This window comes from Centrocercus urophasianus, unplaced genomic scaffold (genome assembly GCF_019232065.1).
Source record: "Centrocercus urophasianus isolate 14NV4802_14NV808 unplaced genomic scaffold, USGS_Curo_1.0 seq_41, whole genome shotgun sequence".
Classification (NCBI taxonomy): Eukaryota; Metazoa; Chordata; class Aves; order Galliformes; family Phasianidae; genus Centrocercus; species Centrocercus urophasianus.
The window spans coordinates 2,328,719-2,347,227 of record NW_024884989.1 but is presented as its reverse complement, the minus strand read 5'-3'; the positions used below and the strand labels follow the sequence as shown (position 1 = coordinate 2,347,227).

At 45.0% G+C, this 18,509-nt stretch overlaps 1 long non-coding RNA gene across 3 annotated transcripts in view; it reads left to right on the top strand.

Moving 5' to 3' along the window:
* LOC122168266 overlaps positions 1-10,644 on the top strand; it is a 43,889-nt gene extending 33,245 nt beyond the window's left edge. For all 3 annotated transcript variants that reach the window (XR_006171222.1, XR_006171221.1, XR_006171223.1), the window contains exons 3-4: positions 9,705-9,793; positions 10,453-10,644. This is a non-coding gene — a long non-coding RNA (uncharacterized LOC122168266). The remainder of the gene's footprint in view (positions 1-9,704; positions 9,794-10,452) is intronic.
* The last annotated feature ends 7,865 nt before the right edge of the window (positions 10,645-18,509 follow it).

The following is an 18,509-nucleotide window of genomic DNA, read 5'->3' as shown; positions in this document are numbered from 1 at the left end:
CATGGCTCTGTGTGCATCTCGGTGGGAATTGGCCCTGCCCAGCTCCAAAGTTGTCCAGGGAAGCTGTGGGCTGCTAGGCTGCCTGCAATACAGAGATGAAAAAAAAAAGCCAAATAAGTCTTTTATTTGTAAAATGCATACATATTTGCTGGCATATGCTCAGCTATGCAGTGGAGGTGGTGTGCTAATTATTATCATTTAGCCCTGGAGCAGGTCCACCTCAAGTCACACACTTCTGAGCACAAGCAAGTAGGGCCTGGCAAAGCACTTGCACTCATTAAAGCAATGCATTTCCACACCAGGCAGTTGTCAGTGGTGCTGCAAATGCCATGTGGTGTTCCCAAGGCTGTGGCATCTTTCACAGTCAGTCAGACATGGCCTTGATACAGCCAGCAGCAAGGCTTGCCAAGGATTTCTGTGCTGAAGGTCTTTTTGGAGAAAACACGCTACTTGCAAGATCTGAACATTGATTAAAAAGCAAGAGAGCCTCCAGTGCCGTAGGAGACCCATGGTATGAAGATCCTGCTGTCACCAGCAGGACTTCTCACCCAATACTAACCTCAAGGAGTGAAACAAGAGGATGTTGAAAATTTTTAATTTTAGGTGTTGAAGTTCAGCTATTTCCTGCGCCGTACATTTGTGTGACACATCCATGACATAATCAAAACTTCTGGAAACTCTTATATAATTAACCCCCACCACTCCCAATGCCATAGGAACTGGAAAGCTGTCTTGAGCAGCGGGTGGGACGTGACGTTAATGTATCCCTGTACAAAATCCTTGCTTGTGAAGGTGAGGGGTTGTGTGATCTTCAGCCTGGTCATGCTGCCCTGTGCCAAGGCTCTGTCTGTAGGGCTGAGGCCTTGCCTGGCAGTCTGTGATAATACAAGGTCTTTGTGCAGATGAGTGTTTCTTCTTTGCTCATTCCCACTGATGGAACATTTGCTGCAATTCTTGCCTAAGCGCATGCCTATCTGTGCCCTCCAATTACCCTGCTAATTAAAGCCACGATATCTGTTTAGATTATTAATGAAGCCAAAAGACTTTTTAAGTGAACATTAGATACAGCTGGAAAGACATTACGAGGGGTTTGGAGAGCACTGGAATTTTGACCATGGTTTCCGTTTTGCTGTGCTGAGTGATGGAGTGGTTCATTTGGATATGGGCGGCACTGGGGCCCTGCCTGGTTCATCGTCCCCAAAAACCTGCTTTTGCAGAAACAGATAAAACCTGCTTTTTGCAGAATCTGATTAAAAAAATAAATTACTGCAGCTGAAAGTTCCCACCAGATCCCCTGTGTGAGCAGTTCTGGGAGGAGCAGTGGGACGAGCTTCAGCTACACTCATGGTGCACTCCAGTCACCCTCACTTCTGGTCAGTGGTTGCTCTACAGTGCTCAGCTCCGCTCCCTTCATGTTTTGTTTCTGGGAAAATTGTTGTGAGCTTTTAACATCCTGGCGTGCTGCAATCTCCTCCTTGGCCCGAAGAGAGCCTGCCTCTTCTTTTCTGGGAGATCAGGGCATCAAGGTTATGTCTTTTGTGATGTCCTGGGCATGTTTGACACCTGTGCTTTGTCCTTGTCACCTTGTGCTTGTGGTAAGTGCAGGTGCCCATAGCTCAGACCCTGCACCAAACTCAGTCGCAGCCCCCAGCACTTCCTTCCCTCACAGTGATCCCACTGCTCTATGTTGTGGCTGAGGGTTGTCTCCAGGGCTCTTATTGGAAGCGAAAGGCCAAATGGGCTCTGCCCACCCCACAGGACTGACCGGCATCTGGGGACAGTGCTGGAGTGGCAGGAGGGAGAGGGCAGCCATCAGCTGGGTGCTGCTGGAGCATGGTCTGGGTGCAGATGTATGAGCACAGCGTGGGTCATCTCTTGAAGCAGCATCAGTAGCCCAGCTGCAATCTGTCCCATAAATACAGAACAGGAGTAGTAGGGGAGAGGACTTGTGTGCCCTCAGAGGCACGTTCAGCATGATATCTGTGGCTTTCAGACTGCAGAGTCCATCCTTGAATGCAGTGGCAAAGGAAAATGCAGCGAAGGATGGGAAGTTTCAATCCAGCCTTGGTGATTTGTTTTAATAATAAAAAAAATACCTCTTATCAGCAGGCAACACATTTTCTCCCCAAATTTTCGTTTTGCAACTACAATGAAGATGTCCTGTTAAAAGATTTTGCTGTTTTCTTTTCCCTTCTCTACTTAAAATTGCAGTATTCTGGGAAGCTGCTGCAGCATTTGCCCCAAAGAGCACCAGATCTGGGCAAGGTTTGGAGGGTGCCAAGTCCCCAGAGGATGTGATATTGCTGTGCTCAGCACTGAAGAGAAGTCCTGCCTCTGTTATTCATCCTTTACTGTTCTTAGGCAAGATATTTCTATTCTTATGATTAAAAATAGAGCAGTTTTAGTGGGGAGCTGGATTAGGAGAGCAAAACTACTGATAGAAATGGACTTTTGGTCTAGCAAAGCATCTGTGTTGTGTCTATTGACATGTTGACAGAGAAGTTTCTGATCTGCCTTGAGACATGACAGAAAACAAGCCTTTCTGGTAGAGATCAGGGCATGCCCTGTCTGTGACTAACAAGTTTCCTCCTCTTTGAGCCCTCCCAAGTGCCCAACAGCTTCACCTTGACTTCTTGTTGAGTTTGGAAATCCGTGCCCTGAACCTTTCTATCAAGGCTGACATTCCCTGGATTGTTGTGCACTGGGCAAGAGCTGCATGGGCCAGCATGATGGCCAAAACACTGATAAAACCCCCCATTTCCCCAGCTTCCTTCTTGTTTATCTCACCTCTGAGCTATCTGTTACCCTCCTAGTCAAAACTAGGAAGGTTTTCTCCCAAGACACCACAAGCTGTTCTAGCAAACATGGCATTTTAGAAGTGTGTTTTCAAGCAAGCAAAAGCTGTACCTCAGAAACATTCACACTGATATCTTTTCCCAGTAAAAATCCTGGTTTTAAATTGAAATAAGTATTGGTAAAAGGTCATTAGCAGCAAGTTGAAAGATAGAAAGCCCAGTGTCAGAGAGCCCCAGGATTTTTGTTTGGCAGCATCTCATCAAACCTGCTCTTTGCCCCAGCTTGCCACGGGCAGCATGTGCATGGACTTCAACCTGCACAGAATGTCCTGTGAGCACCGTTTCACTTCCTATTTTTAAAACTTGAAAATAGGGTTGATTTACAGGAAAGGTGCAGACATTTCAGCAGATATTTTGCCTTCAGGGAGGCCCCTAGCAAACACACAGTAGACCATGGACAAGGAGCAAAAGTTTCCATTCCCAGAGTTTTGGGGCGTTTTCTCTGCTCCATCCTAAAAGGAGTTTTGTTGGACTTAGGATTGTTTTGGGGGGTAAGTTGAGCAGATTTCTTTTCACTGACTTGTGCCATAAAGGAAAGCGGTGTTTGTGTTCTTCTGCCTTCATTCCCTACTACCCAAACTCAAAGAAGGTTGCCTTTGGCACAAGCTCTGAGCTCACGTTCATTCCCCTGCATCCACAAACACAGGCTTTGCTCTGCTTCCTCCACTCACTCTCTGGGGATATATATATATATTATATTGATAGGATAAAACTCTTAACTCAGAGAATGGTGAGGCATTGGGATAGGCTATCTAAAGAAGCTGTGGGTGCCCCATCTCTGGAGGTGCCCCAGGGATGGGGCTCTGGGCAGCCTGATGTGGTGGGGAGCAAACACCTCATGGCAGGATATTGGGGGTGGATGATGTTTAAGGTTCCTTCCCATCCTATGACTCTGCGATTCCACCAAATATCTCTGGCATGATCCTTTTTGCACCAAACAGAACCAAATTGTGGAGTTGTTGCATCCTGGTGTTGTGTGGGCAGGAGCCCTTGCTCATTGCTGTCACTTCTGTGCTGCAGCTCTGGGTGACCACAGTCAGATGGAAATGTGGTGGAAACATGCACACGTGGCAAGTGCTGGGTTTGTTTACTCTGAGCTCAGCCCTCAGCTGCTCGTTCCTCCTGCTGAACAGGGTTTCCCTGTGATGCTACCCCAGTAATTAGGTCAATAAAAGCAGAGAGCCTCGTGCAGCACTCCAGATGTCTTTTCCTTCTTTGTTTTTTTTCATTCTTTTTTTCATTTTTATTTTTTTTTCCCCCAGTGCTGAATCCTTTCTTTACACTCTCCCTAGAAGCCTGGAAGAACACACAAACCTGGGTGTGTTTCACAAGCCCAGTCCCTTACCTAAACACCATTCAGCCACATATTACACATAGATCACCTCTGTGGTCAAGAAGGAATGTCTCTTTTCCAGCACTTGAGTGTCAGGGAGGAGGTGTGGGTTCAGGCTATGAACATGCAGTGGTGGGGAGGCTTGGGTATAATTCCTACATGGGTGATTTGGATAGGAAAGCAATTTCTTGTGAACCCCTTAAGATGAAATTCTTCCCCTCTGGCTGCACCTTGGGGTCTGGATCTGAGAATGGTTTTCCCATCCCCAAGTACTGTTGTTTTTTCTTTGCCCTCCCTGGAGTTATTCTTGATTTATGCAGTGGTGTGAATATGAAATAATTACAGTTTAGGACAGAACCTCAGTATGAAACCTGACCTCTGGTGCTTCTCTAGATGCAATCCCTCAGCCTCTGAACCCCAGGTGCCTCTGGGTGCATGTTCTGCTGAGGAGAAAACCCCAAATCCCAGGGGCTGTCAGTGATAGAGGTCAGGGATGGGAGCTGGATGCTGCTGGTGGATGGGTGAGGATGTTAGAAAGCACATTATGAAAGCGTAATCTCACCAGTGAGAGGCAAAATGAATCAATGTCACCTTGAGTAAGAATGGAGATCAGCCTGGCAGCATTCCTGAGATAGCTGTGTGAAGATCTGACACGGTTATTCACGGGAGACTTAAAACAGAGACCAGGACCACGGGTGTAACCCAACCTCAGGAGCAGAGGGAACTTGAATGAGATCAAGGTCATCTCAGGAGCTGCAAAAGAGAAGGTCACATCTGGGTCAGATGTGCAGGGCATCTCAGGTTAATTCCTCCGTCATGTCCTCATCTGTGGAAGCAACAGTCATTTCTCAGCACTCTGCCCTGCAGTCCTCTTGTCTGCAGAGATGTGTTGCTGGAAGGTGGGCATGGGAAAAGCAGGGTCTGCAGTGACTGGGAAAGGAGCTGTGTCTTGCTGTGCTTGGCACAGTGCAGATACCTGCTTTGCAACCAGACCTTCATGGAGCTGTTGGACTGGAGAACAATTTCTATTTTAGCAAAGGGGATAGGTAGGGTGCAAGGGCTGCTACCACCAAATGATTTTTAGGGAGCTGTGCTTTGAACTGTGGGCCTTTAAGGGTCAGGATTCACTGACCTGGCAGGTGCTGAGGAAAGCCCCAGATAAAAAATGGCCACAGGGTCCGGTTGCTCCAAAATTGTTCAGATTTTGGATCTTTGTGTAACATTTTCTGCCAGGATGTGTCTGGAGGGGAGACACTGAGTGGGGTTCTAGTGCTGCTTGGGGCAGGAGAGCTTTGGGACATCGCCTCCACAAGGGCTGATGGTTAAGGCTGAGGGTTCAGTCCCAGTGGAAAGGTCTGAGAGATATCCCTTGCTCTGCTAATACAGTGAGGTCCTCTCAGCCCCACTAAGTGCTTCCAGAGTGCTTTGTTGCTCGTGGATGCGAGGGGAACCCAGCCCTTTTCTAATTGTCACGTTCGAGGCTTGTGCAGGCAGAGATGTGTTCCATATGGAGACAGCAACCAAGCTGCCCAGCTTGGCACAGCCAGCCCGTCGATGGGAAAATGATACATTTAATTGTATGGATGTCATAGTACTGGAGTCATTTTCTTAATCCTGGAATTGGAAATAAATACAGCAAATAACAAATATACAGTTGGCTGGGGATGATTCAGAGTATTCATTGTGAGGAGTTGGAGGGCAAACATATGGAGGAGGTTCTCATTTTCAGGCTGAACAGGACATATCTCAGCTCCTTGTAAATTCGTCGGGTTGGGCTTATGGAGATTTCAGCCAACTGAAAATTCAACCCCTTGTTATTAGATGGGATGTCGAGAGTCTGTTCGTACTCTCAAGGAAGTACTTTCTGACATTTGAAATTGGACTTTAACACCCAGGTATGATGTGAGCTGTCCCAGGCTGGAGCTTGTTCCTTTTTTTGGTCAGTGCTTCCCATCTGAGAGCCACTTCTTTCTGCTTTGCAGATTTCCCCTAGTGCTCTTCATGGCTGTGCTTGCTCCACCCATCCCCACACTCAGCTGTAGCCCCAACCTGCTGGGATTAATTGCTGGCAGGAGATTGGCAGGACAGTCTCACCATGGGTTGACGGAAACCAAGGTGGAAAAGCGGGATAGGAACACTGTTGTGCTTGCATACCATGAAGCAGCACTTTGTGAAGGCACTGAGAAAAGTTTGGTCATGAGAACAGGGCCATTAAACACAGCATTTTACATCTGACTGCCAGTACCCAGCATTTCTGTATATTTCTTGAGGGTTTCCTAGACAGGCTCATGTCCAACATTTCTGGAGGCTGACATACACCCGGCACCACTGTGATACGCCTGTGGTAAGGCCAGTGCTTACTAAAAGTGTTGGAGCTACCACAAATGGATTGTTGGTTGGGTTTGCACATTCCTTGCTTTTCGTCAGCCTGGCTGGAGATGTTACACATCTGCTCCAATCAGGAATTCTGGAAAACCAGAAATACAGGTAAACATCACCCCCCACCCCCTTCCCCATACATCCATATAAACCTGGACAAATCAGCCTTCCCCAGATGTTACTTCTGCCAGCCAAAGATGTAGAATTCCCAGTGAAAACCGAGGGTGGTTATCTGTAGCCCACAAGTAATTTCAGCTCAGTTTCTAACAATGATTTGAGCTCTGGAGTGTAAAGTTTAACTTTACTTCCAGGCTGTTTATTACACTAAATACTCCCGATATCTGTATCTACCTCCTACCCAAGTTTTCTCAGTCCTGAGACAATCAATAACCATGGCTCTTGCCAGCAGTGATAATAGAAATAGCTCTCTCCGACTTAAGGCTGATTACTCTCAGGTCACTCCAAAGCACCTCTCTCCCAGAAGCAGATTTGGAGCTTACCAAGCTTACATCCTTTGGGAGGGATGTTAACCACACACCTCAGCCTGTGCTGCTATCTCCATGAGCTGCACTCACCGTTAATCATATTGAGCTGCAGAGCTCACCAATTTGTGGCCAGGCAAAGATGCTCTGCGTGTGCAGGCAGATGTGCTGGGAGTAATTTTCTCCTGTTTGTCCCACTCTACAAGAGCCCATGGCTTCAGACAATAATATCGGTGACCCATCTGCTCTTCTCCTGTTCACCACTTTGTATTTATCCACTTTGTATTCTGCTCCAGATGTTTGGGGATGTTCCCTGGGAATAAGTGAATGACATTACTCTTATTCCTTCCCTTTCGAATGTCTTCCCACTTGGTACAGACTCTACTTAATATTTCATTCTGCATTTTCATAGTTGGGCACTTATGCACATTAATTATTCAAGAGGCACATTGCTTGAAGTAAACGTGTAGATAAAGGCAGCTGCTGGTGTTTTCTAAGGAAGGTGGTCACTAATCAGGATCCACTGTTACAACTTTCAAATAAAAATCTCACAGGCTCCTTTTCTGTTCTACATTTTCAAAAGTCCATTTTCTTACTTGGTGCAGGATGGCACCTCCAGGTGTATCAGTGCTGATCAAACGTTCTCACTCCCATCCCTAAGAAAGTAGGGCTGAGACACTGCAAAAGTCTCTCCTCTCCATGCTAAATCCAGCACTGTGGTAATATTCCCATGCTTACAAAGGCTGCTACATCTGTCCAGCAGGAAAGGCTGGCTTTTTAGCCTCATTTCTATTAATCTGTGGCAATTCCGTAGCGCTGTGTGTGTCACGTACCATGGTAAGATAGTTTTGCTTTGAAGAATAGCAACTTCACTTCCTCTTCACAATTGACATTACTCAGATCTTTGAGAGACACAACCCTGGTAAAGCCCTGGTAAACCTGCCTCCTCTCCAAACTCAGCCTCCTCTCCTCTGTTCTCCAGCCACCTGCCCGGCCTGCCTCACTTAAACACATTACTTTGCACCTTACTGCTGGGAGGAACGTGCATCTTTTGGGTGGGAATCTGGGCAGCTCCAGGTGACGGGAGGAGGCACCTCAGTTTCTTTCCTGGAATACCAACTTCACCACAAGCTGTCAACCTCCATTCATCAGTCCCAGCAGGGTCGAGCAGGGTGGATTTGCTTGTGGGTGGAGCTGAGAGAAAATAATGAGCTCCTCTTAATGAAGAGAGTGATTTGGTTTGCTGTGTCTGGCAGACTGTTTTCATCTTTTGTACTTCTGGTAGTTGGCATCCTGGGCAAGACTAAGGGACTTCAGTTTGGGAGTGGTAGGCATGCACTCAATTTGCTGCCTACCACTGGCAGAGGATCAAGGCTGGAATTTTCATTACTCTTGCTCTGCTTGCCAGAAAGAAGTACTTTGATTTAATTCTGGTGGCTTCTTGTTCAATGCCAAACTTGGAACGTGATGCTCTGATGTCTTCCAGCTTCTTAAAGTAACCACAATGTCCCGCTGAGGAAATATATATTTATACAACAGAGGAATTGTATTTAAGTATGGAGTCTTTTTATTAACAGCAATTGCATGCTAAGCTCTAGGTGGATCCTATGCTTTGGAACATCAGACTGGCTCCTGTAATAAATCCTATGTACCAAGCTCCGATCGCATCAGATATTTGTGATTCCCCAGTAACTATTCTTAGAAGGCTCATCCTGTTAAAATACAGCCACCATGTCTCTTATCCCTGAAAGAGGATAAGGGATGCTAGGAGAGCTGATCAGATGCTTTCTGGCATAGACGTCCCTTAAGATGGAAGACTGTGCTTTTGACAAAATGGTATTTTTCTAGAGAAAGCATCTGCTCTCCTTACAATGTCATTTTCTTGCCAGAAGAATACCTCAAAACCAAATTGTATTATTTTTTGGACAAAAATTCAAAAGCTCTGGGGTTTTGGCAAAAGAGTTTAAGAATTCAACAGAAAAAAAAAAAAAAAAAAAAAAAAAAAAAAGTTTTTGTTTTCCAAAAACCGAGAAGCTCATTCTTTCCCTTTTTAATTCTGTTTAAGAATTAAGGAAAAATATTTTGTGACCATATTTTCCCTCTGAGGGAGGAGACCCTGTTTGCAACGCTCTCTAGATGCTAGCAGAAAATGAGTGTCAGGTATTAAACTAAAGCAAAGTTCTGTAGCGTCACTGAGTTTTCTAGGGGGCTAGATATTTTCTGTTTCCCATTGCATTACACGAGCTGCTGGTGTCTCAGTGTTGTTGGCAGAGGAATGAATTGACCCTTACACCAACAGCACTGTGTTGGGTGTGATGCGCTGGAGGGAGCATGGAAGAGCAGACCAAGTGAAATGGAGCCAAAACTTGGAGATAGAGGACGTCAAAAGGGCACATATTTACAATATGTGGAGACAGGCCCTCGGACTGTTGGTATTCTGCTCTGGGAAGTGTGAGGACACAGGGGCCTCTGGGCAGCCTGGTCTGGTGGTTGGTGACCCTGCACATAGCAGGGGGGTTGAAACCAGCTGATCATTATGGTCCTTTTCAACTCAGGCCATTCTGTGATTCTATGATTTTATGATATTGTACTCTTGCTATAAGCTTTGCTTTCCTTGCAGCTCTTTCTCAGACAGCCTGTTTTGGTCCGATACAGGAGGAACAGATGAAACACAAGGCAGAAGGAGAATCTGAAAATGTTTGAGGCCACGAGAAGTTTCATTTTAGACAGGACTCACACATCTGGTATGTGCACTGTCTTTTCTTTTCATTTTGTACGGACTGTCATACTCTACAGCAATATTAATGTATTAATATATTCATAGAATGTCAACATTTATGTATAATGCAATTAGTGCTTTAATACAAAAGTCAAAATGAAATGAATCAACATGACATTTGAAACAAAATCTTTTGACACTGTTGAAATGAAATAGCCTTATGGAAGAGTTTTTACCCATCCTGCTCCCCCTTCCTCTCCTGCTCGGTTTTCAGACGTTCCGTTCCAGATGTGGTGGTCAGACTCCATTTGGGCCAATGGACGTATTTGAAAAGAGAGACAGCCTAACACTGACCACTTCGATATCACTTTTCTTAGAGAAGCTCGCATAGGTCTCCCTTGAACTTTGTCTCAAATTACTAGAACAATAGGTCAGAAATGAGGAGCGCTCATGTTTCTGTGCTTTTGGCTGTTGAAGAATGGCTAGCCCATAGCTCAGATTGGAGAGCAGGTGATAAATGCTGATCCAGAAAGCTCAAATACAATCTTATGCATTATTTCCTTCCTTTCCTGAGCCCTAACCCCTATTTTCTCCCCCAGAACTCCATAAGTAATTTTTTGTTGTTATTTTCTGTGTGTTGGTATAGCAGTATCTTCCACTCACCATGACATCTCATCTCTGAAGTCTACAGGTCCATTCTGAAATACATCTCTCCCCTCTCCATGGAGCAGCCTCACACTTTTGATGTTTCAGCAGCTAGAAAATCGCAAGCCCTAGGCAACCATTTAGCTAAGCTCTGGCCTTCCTTTCTTTTTCCTTTTTCTCTATTTGGAGCATGACCTGAGGTTTGTATTCATTTGTTCAGGTTAATAAAAATTTCACGCTGCACAAAAGTTACTTTATTTTGCAAATGGTTCTTTCTGGGAAATTCCAAACAGGAAATTATAAAAAAATTTTTTTAATTCCTTTTTAAGAAACTTGCATGGGATAAATTACTATATAGTCTTGCTGGGCAGGAGTCTAAAGAACACAAAAGAGGATTTAAAGAACAACGTTTAATAGAAAGTAATATGTGTATATTTTATACATATGTTTATGTTTTTGATAAATGTACATGTATTTATCAGGACACCAGCCCTCTCCAAGTGCACCACCACAAGTGTCAGTGGGAATGAACCCAGAAGTGCCATGGTGCACAGGAAGGACTCCAGACCTGACAATTATTTTTGCTGACCATCCCATAACTTCAAGCATTCTTCACATCCCCCTTGCTTATCTGGGGATCTGGGGACTGTCACCTTATTTGGGATGTACCACAAAAGATTTGGGGTTATTGCATTTCTGCAGAAGGGCCAATAGCTGCTACTTGATAGGGTCAGTGGTTTCTAAGAGCACACTTGAAACCAAGAGCATTTCTCTTAACACTATCTGCTCCATTTAGGCCCTGTTGAACTAATTCCCACCATGTCTCACTGCAGCTGCACCCACCCTTGAAGGACTGTTTCATCATGTCCAGCACTTGATGAAAGATGTGCAGAGCCTCACCTGTGGAACATGAGATTCAGGCACTTGGCTTCTGGGGCTGAGCTGCTCTGATCTGCTGGTGTTATCTTGTGTATCCTCTGGTCCTGTACACAGTGGAGGAGATTCAAGTACATGTAGGTACTCTGGTACATGCAAAACACCTTTGATTTAATCCTTACCACAGCATTCATTACCTCCAGCCACATTCTCATGAACATGCTCTCTTTTCTCTGGATGGGAACTTCAGGCATCCAGTGCACAGTCTTCAAGGCTGGTAGCTTATGAGCAAGAATTTCATACATTAAAAATGTATGTAGAATCACACAATCATTAAGGTTGGAAAACACCTTTAAGGTCATCTAATCCAACCATCCAGCTATCACCAGTATTGCCCACTAATCATGTCCCTAAGCATGGCACCTTTTTCTTAAAACGTCTCTGGGGATGGTGACTCCCCCACCTCCTTGGGCAGCCTGTGCCAATGCAGCATCACTCTTTCTGAGAATCAGTTTTTCCTAACATCCAACCTGTATCTCCCATGCCACAACTTGAGGCCATCACCTCTTGTCCTGAAGATAGGATACAGCCCATCTGTATGGAGTCAGAGCAGTGGCTGTGATGCTACTTGGAGCAGTCAGACTGGTTGCCCATAAGTTCTAAGGTACAAGCACAGACAATTCCAGCTGGGAAACCCCAGGCAATAACTCAGTAACACTACTTGTGGGCACTGCTCTGTGCCAGGGACAAAATCCCCTTGGCAGGAGCATGGGATTTCCTGAGCTGTTCTATTTATTTGTATTGGGAACACAGCTTCTTCAAAGTCAAAGTTATTTGTCTGAATCCCCAAATTTGTACTGTTTTTTTTTCCCTTCAACTGATTGTAATTACATTTGCATACATGATATACAGATATAGAGGAATTCAATCAAAATGTAGCTGCCAAGAGGAGAACCAGTGAGTGTATGTTTATCAGAAAATCGTTATTAAAGACCTTCCAGGTTGGCAAACTTCACTTCAGAACGAGAAGCAAGATTTTTCATTTATCTCATTAAATATTTTCAGTTATTTCAGATGCAAGAGCCAAAAATATAAATCACTGCCAGCTTACAGAAATATGAGTTGGTAGAATGCTTATTATTGTTATTTATTAGATTGCAAAGAAAGATCTTGGCAGGTTTGTCTTGATGGGTGAGTTACAGGAATACAAGCTCTGTAATGGAAGGGTGGAGGATAAGGCATTCACATTCCAGACACTGTTCCACTTTCTCCACATCTGATTCAATTTCAGTAGAGGTGGAAGAAAACCTGAACAGATCTCTATAACTGCAGCTGCAAACAGAGAGTGGTGCATCAGATTTCCTGTGAGATGGATTGGGGCAGGAGAGTGGACACCTACTGAAGGTCTCTCTTCAGCTCTCTGCTCATCCCCAGGGTGTAGGGGGGATGCTGGTAAATGAGCCCTTGGTGAGACTAAATCCAATCAAACCATATTTATGTTTGCCAAATCTGTCTCACTGAGGCTGGAATGACTTGGCTGCACCAGGACTGTATTCAAGGAAAAGGACAAGACAGAAATCCAGCAAAATGAGTAGAACTCTCTATAAGATGGGGAGGTGAATGGGTGAGTTTTGTGTAGATTTCTGTGCAGATGCATCAATTTATTAGAGCTAATTGTGCAGAACTGAGGTCATGCTGGTAGCAGGACAGGTGGACAGATGGACAGATGGACAGTTGTGCCCGTCTGACCACACCAGCAATGGTTCCTTCACCCACCAAATATGATTCATGAATTTGGTTTTTACTCAGTAACAGATAATATTCCAAAACAACGCAGGAATGGAAGAGTCTGGCAGAGGAGTCTGTTAATCAGCTTTGCGAAAGATAATGAAGGTCAATGAGCATAGACACAGTAAGCAAAACAAAAAACGTGCACTGTTGTCCCCAAGCCAGGCTGAGGTTAGGATTGTTTTGGTACAGAGAAGCTCACAACAGCCTAAGATATCTGAGCAGCAAGTGTTCTCCTCAACAGTGGTAAATCTTGCAGTACCAGAGGTTACAGGCACAAGAAGTCCCTAAAAGGTACAAAAGATACATGCTACAAAGGGTAATATGGCAAATCTCCACGTAGCAGAGTGGCACCTTTCATAGAGTGAGGTCCAGGAGGGAGATGCCTGCCCCCAGTTAAATGAGGGAATCAGATGAGCCAAAAGGCATGGAAATCTTCCATTCTGCACAGTGCTGGAGGGGCTGCTTTGCTTTGTCCCAGGCAGAGCTCTGCAAGAAGTGTAAAGGGATGAAAAGCAGCGGGAGAAGCAATCTTGCTTTACTGATCTCAACGGTTAATCTTTAATTAAGCCGTGGACTGTTTTGGTCATTAATGTAATGTAGCAGGAAGGAATGAAGCCTCGTAAAAAATCCATCCTTGCTCTGAGAGATCGTGCTGAACCTCAGGGGAACATTTGGGAAATAGGTGCATCATGGGAATGCCCTTGGGAAGGGGATTTCTTTGGGGCTGTCCCATTGCACTCCTTGGGGAAGGGCTCCCAAGAGCCAGAGCTGCTCACTGGGTCCATTTGTGATTGTGCAAGTTGGAGGTTGGTTGGGTGCTGGCCAAAAGCTTATTGAATAAGAACTGCCTCAGAGGACTGTGGGGCAGACCCAAAGCTGAATGTAATTACCGGCTTATTTCTAAATTAATATTTTGTTAAGGGATTGGGATAGAATTTGTTTTCCTCCTCCTGCCCTCCACTGATCTGGGTTTGTTCAGCTTTGGAGCGTGCTTCAGGTTTTACTGCTCGTGTCTGAGGTTGTTAAAACCTGTGAAAGTTGGGAGCGTTTAAATTCAGAGAGAAAGGAAGAAAGAAAAAAAAAGAAAGAAAGAAAAAAAGAGGGGGGAGGAAAAACAGCTAGGAATGGGTGAATGTCATATAAATAGCAGTAAAACTGTTAAATCTATTTGCATTTCACACCCAATAATTTCAGACTCCACCTCGAGAGTACTGCTTGAAAGTCAGCACATTTAATTGTCCAGTAAATTTCCTTTCAGACAGCTGCTTCATAAACTGCCATGCAGTGCACGGTGAGAAAAAACAGATAAGTGATTTATCTCAGGAGGGAGACCAAAACAGCCATCTGTGTGCTGCTGGTTCCCCCCTCTGTCTCAGAGCAACCAGCACACGAGATCCTTGGGTGCAGATTTGCAGTGTGGGTGCTGACCCGGCCCCAGCAGCACCAACATGCAGGGCTGAGATGTCACCTGGCCACATGGTCCCTGCATGGTCCACAGCCCAGTGCCACACCACTGGGTCCAAGAACTGACTGTGTTGGGCAAGGAACATGTGAACTTTTTACATGTGGCCATAAAGCGATGGCTTATAATTCAATTAGAGCTCTGGAAAACCTGATGAGTTATGTCATGACTATTTAGCCTAGCATTGGCTTCTTGGATGTCTAAGGACATGGTCAAAGTGGAGCAAAAGGATGGAGAAAAAAATTTGGCCATAAATCTTTATGGGGTTGTTACAGCAGTGGTGGGACTGTTCAGTGTCCACAAAAATGGACAGAGAAAAACCAGTTTGGTTTGATTTGCAAAGAAACTTCAAATCCACTGCTCTTATCTCCCACTTCAGAACCTTTACAAAACATATCCATTGATTTTCATAAAGATCCACTTCTCCTTTCCTCTTTGTTTTCCCTTCTCCATGTCTTGCCATTCTTCTTTGCCATTTCTATCTTTCCTCTTTTAACAGGTCAAAAAAACCATGCATATATACATACGTATGGGGTTGGAGCTCCATGATCTTTAAGGTCCCTTCCAACCTAAGCCTTTCTATGGATCTATGATAAGTATAAAAGAATTCTACACCTGCACCACTATTCTGCTTCTCTCCAGAGGCTGTTGTGTTGAAAGTCAATGTAGTTGTTAAACAAAAAAGGATGGAAGCTCTAATTCTTGAAAAAAAACATCTTGGGGCTCCTCTGGGTGCCTTTTCCTGCTGCTGAAGATAAGAGCTCGCTGCCACTCCAGCACAGCTGCACACATCTGCAGGCTGCTGGGACTTGGGCAGGTTGCAGGCAGCTTGCTCACAATCTGTGCCTCTGAGCTGCCTCTGCCCCACAGCCAGGGATGCAGCAGCAAAGTGTGCGTGGTGTTAATGCTGGCAAGCTATTTCTTTTAATCAGCTGCTTTAATAATGAGGATATTACTGTTTCCTTATTCATTTTAAAAGGTCCTATGTGATCGTGAATGGCTTTATTTATCAGCTATTGTTTAGATAGGTACACTAAAGTAACCACCATTCTCGTCTGTTGATGCATGTGCTTTATCATGCATTTAATAGTCTTATTTCTCTGTAATGAATGAGTCCTCCAGTGGGAAATAAATTGAAATGCCAGTTTAGGGATCAATCAGTGCACATATGCAGCCTCTATAATGGGAAGTTCATGTTCTGTAGTGAAGGCTTTTTTTCTGGAATGGATTGGCTGCAGATTGTGCTGCAGCTCTTGCCTTCAAGGTACAAGTCCAGATGAAATGGATAAACTGGTCCTGGAGAAAAAAGTCAGAACTGAAAGAAAATGTAATAAAAATGTGAATATCCCCAGATGATAAAGATGCTGTTCCCCATTGTCCTGTGCTTGTGAGGCAAAGAAAAGTAACTGAATGTCCTAATTGGAGCCTTGTCTGAGGTCAGGGATGAGCAGTTCTGGGAATGGCACAGCCCTGAGAAGGCCTCTGGAGCCCATGCAAAAGCTCTGTGCTTTGCCTGGAAGTCTGCAGGTCCAGAGCACAATTCCAGAAGAGCAATAGAACCACGAATTTGGGACTGGCCCTTCAGGACCTGTTGGATGAGGAACAGGGGCGCTTCACTGCACTTTGGGGCTAATATAATTCCTACATCCCTTCCTGGTCCACCTGTGGATCTGTGCAGAGTAGAACTGTGGAAACATGGCTGAATTTCCAGGGTGCTTTGAAGGATTCATCCACAGCTCGTTTGAATCCATGAAGTCTCTTCACTGTCTCCATCGACCTCCATAGGAGGTTCAGTGGGAGCAGAGACAAGAAGCTCAGTACCAGCAGGCTGGGCACTTCAGCTTTAGTTTGGGTGCCTTTGCCTTGGCTTTTCTGTAAAGTTGTCATCATGGGGATAGGGTCAGTCCATGTAACAGGAATCATAGAATGACACAACATCCCATGTTGGAAAGGAGCCATAAGGATCATCAAGTCCAACTCCTGACTCTACACAATCATCCAAAACCTCACCTTGGGTTCCTCTGGAGCCAACAGAGAGAAGTGAGGGCAACTCAGCTCTATCCTGAATGTCCCACAGTGTCCTCAGAGAGCTTGAGCCCTTACATGCGATGAGGAACACAGACATTGCTGCAGGTGTCAGCCGAGAATGGGATCTTAATACGAGGCAGGAAAGAATATGTTAAAAGTTAATTTGCCATAAAATACATCCAAGCTCCCCCCAACCTTTTTTTTTTTATTTGCTTTTACAAGGGGTTTTTAACCGGTTGGGCTGAAGTGGTTTGCGGCAATAACGGGTCTGTCGCAGGGGTGATGGATGTCCCTTTACTGATGGTAAAACGATATGAATCAGGCTTGTCTGCCAGCGTGATTACCTAATTGTGCCGGGAGGGTTCAGCAAGGCCACTGCAGTTGCTCTGATTACACAGAGCCTGTGGGTTATCCCTCTCCCAAACCTCATCACTCAGCATCCAAGGCTCAGGAGAAATACACTGGGGCAGCTGCCAAGGGCTGAGCGCCGCGTCCCCGGCAGTGGGCGATTCTCCTTCCCGCGCTGAGCCCATACCCTTGACAAAAGATGGAGCATTAAAACACGGAGCGCCTTGGCGGGGACGGTGGGAGGCGGATGGATGGCGAGAGCTCTTACTGCGGCTTGGGCAATATTGATCTTGTCATTAATAACGTGACAAACCTTAAGTGAAATTCAAGTGTCAGTGCCAAGGCAGGTTATTTCTGTCATAAACGGCACATCAGGCAACTTGAGAACATAGATACTGAGATGGATGGAGGGGAGAGAGGGGGAATGAGACAGTGCTTCTTGGGAGCCTGAGCTGCATGGGTGGGAGAGGGAAGGTTTCACCTCAGGGATGGGGTTCAGTGTAAGTTCAGTGCTTCTCCAGACCAAAGAACTCTAAATGAAACACCCTACAAATTCAGCAGACCCCTGGTTTTCTGGCAAGTAATTGCAGGCTCCTCCTGCAAGTCTGTACCTTGCCCTCTCATTCCTTTCCCTCTTCCCATTTTCAATATTTCTCATTTTTATCATCATTCTCCTTGACTCCTGAGAGTTATTTTCAAGTATTACAAAACAAAGATATTCTGATGTTGTCGTTGTGTTTTTGTTTTGTTTAGTTTTGACTTTTTCTTTTCCTGGTCCTGAAAAAATTATCTGGTTTCCTTCTCTCTTGAAAAAATAAAGAACATTTCTTTTGAAAGCAATATTTTTTGTTAACATGTTTCTCTACATAGTAGACTGCTCAGTTCCTCTAGTAGTACATAATGGGTTGGGGTTTTTTTTGGGTGAAGAGGGCCTGAAGGCTCTCTAAAAGCAAAACTGTGATTCCTAAATGGAGATGAGACCACGTCCTCCAGGTGCCTGTGCTCATTGGCTCACCAGTGGCATTGCATTTCAAATTCCTCTTTCTCAGCTGTTTATTATTTGCTGGAAGTGTCATTGTCAGCTTATTGTCAGCAATCAGTGCAGTGAGTTATCTGCTCTAGGTGCCCTGTTTCTTAGCACTTCTGCTGATTTTGGACATCTCAAAACACTTCTGCATTATGTGTAGCCATACCTTCAGCATGGGGACGTGACCTCAGGAATTGAGCATCTCTTCTGCATCTCCCACCAGCCTTGAATTACTCTGTAAAAATATCTCATTGACTTCCTCTGAAAACTAAGCCTTGTTGGTCAAAAGATAAGGGGAGAAGTTGTTGGATACTTTAGAAGACCCAGAGTGGATTTGGTGTCTCAGGATACCTTGGGCTTTGCTGGTTATGTGAAGGAGACTGTTGACTGTTGACTGAAAAACATGTAGGGGTCATTGGGATCCCAAATCTTATATTTAATCTTTTTTCACATTCCACCTTCCTAAAGACCTTTGTTATGCAGCATTTTCTCTCTCTTCTCAAGGTTCTTGGAGGACGTAGGAGACTTCTAACATTTCAGATGCTTTAAAATGCACCTGGGACC